At 44.6% G+C, this 4,904-nt stretch overlaps 1 protein-coding gene and 1 long non-coding RNA gene across 3 annotated transcripts in view; both read right to left on the bottom strand.

The window, feature by feature from the left end:
• NEURL1B (neuralized E3 ubiquitin protein ligase 1B) overlaps positions 1-4,904 on the bottom strand; it is a 253,871-nt gene that overhangs the window by 183,886 nt on the left and 65,081 nt on the right. The gene's annotated exons all lie outside the window — the stretch shown is intronic.
• Positions 1-4,904, bottom strand: part of LOC109290044 — a 91,276-nt gene that overhangs the window by 76,764 nt on the left and 9,608 nt on the right. Inside the window, exon 2 of the long non-coding RNA XR_002095501.1 lies at positions 1,399-1,402. This is a non-coding gene — a long non-coding RNA (uncharacterized LOC109290044). The remainder of the gene's footprint in view (positions 1-1,398; positions 1,403-4,904) is intronic.

The following is a 4,904-nucleotide window of genomic DNA, read 5'->3' as shown; positions in this document are numbered from 1 at the left end:
CACTTCAGAGTGCCCCTCCCCTGACTCCTTGCCAATGGGGTCCGGAATTCAAAACTTGGTTATATACTCCAGAGTGCAGTATAATGGGGTCCGGAATTTTTCCTTCTCTTAGTCACAGATGCCCCAGTGTACGGACACATCTGCATTCCACATTCAAAAGGTTCTTTGCCCTGCTTGCTGCAGCTTCGTGACAAAACACATTCTTCCACTAGGAAATACAACCAAGAATAATACCCTATGCTGTACTGCTGCTGCAGGTAGATTTTTGCAAAAAAAGCTGAAGGAAACATCATAGAGATACAGGGTCACAGAACACAAAATGAACAAACACCCTCTCAGTCTGCTGCTCTCTGTAGTGGCTTACGCTCCCAGTCCAAACAATGTGAGCAGTAAAATGCTGAACATACACATTTGCTTTCTCGAAACTAAGAATTACTTGAAAATAAGGGCAGCTCTCCCAGTTTCAGGTTCTTCCATTTTCCTCTGCTGATTTGAAACGTCTTACATTCCCTGTGAAGGAACACTGGTGCAGCTCATGATGCAGCTCTTCAAATTAGTCTAATTCCTATCTAAGCCATTACTGTAGCACTGGCCAATATGATGCAAGTATAATTAAGGTCACCCAAGGCTAGCTACCTGCCAGCATTGCCCTTCTCTGGTGGTAAGGAGACAGAAAAGAACTTAGATAGATAAAGAACATAAAGGGGCTTAATAGCAACACCTCCCCAGAGATACCCAGGTGCTGGTATGCAACACTTAGCCCCAAATAGCCTTTGTCCTAATGGGGTCACTGAACTCTTATCAGACACTGGTCCAGCTAATTTCTTGCCCTTTTTGGTGCCACCCCAGCATTACAAAATGATTATTATTACTTATGTATAAAAATCAAACCCTTGCAAGTCAGGCAACTTGAATTCCTCCCCATCTTACAGGAGGGAAAAGAAAAGGAAAGGTCTAAGGTACTTACTGTCCCATGCCCAAATCCAGTTGGTTTCAGTGAGACTCCTGAGTAACTGAGCAACCAACAGGCACCAGGTCAGTGTCAGAACCAGCCACAGAACAAAGACATCTTGACCCCTACTTAACACCAGACCCTGCTACCTTCTAGATCATTACTGCTATCTCGCTGCCTTAAATCGCTACATTGTACTTTGCTCCCAGTAGATGCAGCTAAATAGGGATGTACAGTAGCTGCTTTATTGTTGTGCATAGACTCTTTGGAAAAAAGTACTCCAGTTGTGCTGATAACATAGAAAGGCCCACTAAACTCTAAGGGACAGACGGGCCAGAAAAAGGAAGAACTGAGAAGTCCTTTAAGAAGCTTGAGAGCATTGGTCCCCAATTTACAAGTGAATAAATGGAAGTCAAGAGACAGCAAGCAATTCTCCCCAGAGTCACTGAGCTGGCTCAGAGTTCCCAGATCCCATTATACTGCACTCTGGAGAGTATAACTAAGTTTTGAATTTCAACAATCCTGCACATCAAATGTCTGTAGCTACAGGGACCAATGTTTTACCTACTAGAATGCAGTCTATCTAGGTCCTAGAACCAAAAAGGCAGAGCACTGGATTTCCCAGCCAGAAGAGAGAAGTTTTTAAATGCTCTATTTTCCCAAAGACGTTGAGCTGGAATGCTACATATTTAACAGGGCAAATTTAACCCAGGTGCAACTCAATGTCAGTGGAGTCTAAGAGGCAATCTGCTCCCCGGGAGACAAGTAAGTGGGTTATTTGGATCTTTGAAATTTTTTTTTCTGTTTTGCAAAGGGTAGAAAGAGCCAAAATGAATGGAGCAGTCACATTTCTATTAAGTGCTTAACTCTTTCGAAACCAAATGATGGGGAAAAGAAAAGGGAGCCTGAAGTCAAGGGTAGAAAAGGTGTGGAAATGAGGAGGGGTTGAAAGAAAAATCACATTTTATGTAACTCACATCAGTGCACCACACAAAGAGCTGCAAAGAGGACCAAAAAAACCTGATATCAAAAACGATCAAAGCCTATTTGGAACAATGATTGTGTCTCTTTCTGGGTCTGTCTCTGGCTTTCCCCAGGGAATGAAGAACACATCCAACCCTTCACAGCAATTGCAGCAAGTTTTTTGGGTTATTTTTAAGATAGTCATTATAACTCTTGTGACTCACTGGCTTGTAATGATGGAAATATGTTGTTTGATCTGCAGAGATACAGACATCCAAAGAAGAAAAGGAAACAGGAATCTTGGGGGAGAAGATGCTCTACAGAAAATAAGAAAGCAGAAATAGGACAGTGAGTGGGAGAAGTGTAGGTTTTTACCCCTCTCCAGACCAACAAATATTGTGATAGTTCTACCCGCTTACCCAATGCAATAGGGCATTAAAATAGACACCTTGTTGGTCACTGCCTTCATAGGCTCATTAGAGTCTGCATAGTTGCACTAGGGCAGCACCTTAGAACAAAGGATATATGTTAGACTGGAACAAAATCAAGCTAGAAGACATAAAAGTGGCAACCAGCTCTGAAGCCGCCATCCCACTTTTCTTCTCTCATGCTTTATACCCCTCAAAAGGTACCTCTGTTGGTATACCTTTGAAAGGCGGCTTTCTTGTGAAGGAAGTCATCTAACCCCTATGCATGGGGATGGCTGGGCTGGGAGGAAGGAACATTTTCTGATTTGCTTGGACATTTCTGGCTACAAGGGCTGCCAGCAGACAAGCCCCCAGTGCCAACCATGTGTATGTTTTTGCAGATGTTGAGACAGGATAGATGTGCCGGCTCCATGACAACATCCTACAGAGTCTTCAAGCCACACAGCTGGCACTGGCTCTGAATGCATTTCAGCATAGCTCTGGCTGAAGATTAATTTTGGAACACAAGGAGACCATCTTGGTAGCTTAGGAACTACAGTGCTTCCATGCTCCAGTGCCACAGAAGCATCCATCCAGTCAGAAGAGGGAGCCAAACCCAGAATGGCCATCTGTAACAATATGGATATATAACTGAGAAAACAGCAGAACCATCGTAGTTTTTGCTCCACGTGAAACAGAGCAGGAGCGGAGGGGGCTTAAGGGAAATCAGCAATCAGCTAACACTTGCCAGTTGCAATACCTGTTCCTTTTTGCCTCTCAGATAAGTGATCTTGGCCCCTGGCAGCTTAGATCACCTTGTCCACGTTACCCATAGTACACAAGATCACATTCATTTTCAGTCGGATCTTCTTTTTTAATACCAATTGAACTCCCTAAGATCAGTATTTTGCCACCTTTAGCTCCCAGTCTGCAATAGCAGGCTTCTGTAACACCTATGGCAGACCAGATTTTCTAGGGGTGCTAAGATGTGGCAGATGTGTAGTGCTAGAAAAACAAATCTGTTTGGAAAGAAGTCATATGAGAGCTTCAAAGAGGAAGCAAAGGATGTACACAAGACCCGCTGCCTTTAAGAGGAATAGAGCCAAAGCCTGTGGCTTCCAAAAGCAGATGGCCATGGAAATCCATTTGGGGAGCTGACCTCAAAAAGATCTCACCTCCTACTGGCCCCATGAATAAGAGCCACTTGCACAAACTGAGATATTAAAGCCATTTCTACAGCACTGTAGATTTGTATAGCCCTTTAAACAACAAAGGGATAAACCAGTGTCTTTTCCTACGGTGCATATAATAACAGGAGCTGCTCCTGAACACTCATTTCTTATTTTGAACATAACAGGAAGTCATGAGCTATCCATTTGTACTTAGCACCTACAGAGATCATTCATCCCCTCTGCTACAATCGAATTAGAGCGCAAGGGGTAAGATTGAGCCTCACAGGCCAAATACAGGCCCCCCCTCCTGGATGTTCTTCAGTGTGTGTAAGTCCAACATTTGAAGAAATCCTCTCAACTGGGTCCAGTGACCCCTCTCTCTCCTGTTTTTCTTTTTCGTGTGTGCTGGTCAATCAGGTGACCTGGCCAGATAAATTCCTAAGGGGAGGGGGAAGCGCTCTCTTCCTTCTGGTTGGCATTTTGAATGCTGCAAGCAAAGATCCCAGGTTGCTGCCTGGAGATTTTCGGCAAGTAAAAACCTGAAAACTAGCCAGGAGTTAGGAATTATGTGTAGGCCAGTTGCGTCTTGAAAGAATTACTGTGTCCAATCTCTGTACAGACTCACATTACTTATGTTTGGTCAAAGTGTATTCTGACTTCCTCTTCTACCCCCTCTGATCAATAAAGGTCTCAGGTTACAGCTTGTCTTGCTGTGTTACTGAGGAGAAAGAGGGAGAAACTTTCCTCTCCCAGCTCATTCAGCAAAGCTTGTCTTCTTATTTTCCCCCAGTTCTACCTGATGCTATCTTGGGATGCTTTGGGATGAAAGAAGCACCCAGAAATATTACAGTGGGCAAAGCACTCCCAAGGCTGGCAGGGTCGGTGTGCCCCAAGCTGCACAGAGCCCTGCAAGAGACCAGTGCCCAGGTGGTGGCAGCATTACCCCAGGCTTGCGAATATGCTCCAGGAAGCAGGACAGCTGGCTGTAGGCAGCCTGAGAGAGACTCCCAAAATGAGGTTTTAGGTCTGACAGAGTGAGGTGAGTGGCTCAGCATAGTAGCACCCCCTATTGTGTGTGCCACACAACATACTTAACTTTTTAAGGCTTCTTCTCTGAGCAGGCTCCAGTACAGTTTTTGCCCTGCTCATTTGTTTTCCTTGGCACACTACCAAGGCACAGACTAACTGTCTGTCCAATCTTCCTTTCTCGAATATTGGACCTCACAGCCCAACTGTCCCAGACCCTCGGGATCAAAGGCACACCTACTTACGCACACTTTTTCCAGAGCTCCCACTCATGGGCACTCCGATTTACCTCCCCAGGGACAAATGATAATTGAAGCACAAGATCTACAGGCTCTGCCAAGGTTTCTAATGCAAACTGATAGCACAAGAAAATCCACAGATCTA

This window comes from Gavialis gangeticus, unplaced genomic scaffold (genome assembly GCF_001723915.1).
Source record: "Gavialis gangeticus isolate Ggan-Ray unplaced genomic scaffold, GavGan_comp1, whole genome shotgun sequence".
NCBI classification, from domain to species: Eukaryota; Metazoa; Chordata; order Crocodylia; family Gavialidae; genus Gavialis; species Gavialis gangeticus.
This window is presented reverse-complemented; position numbering and strand designations above follow the sequence as displayed.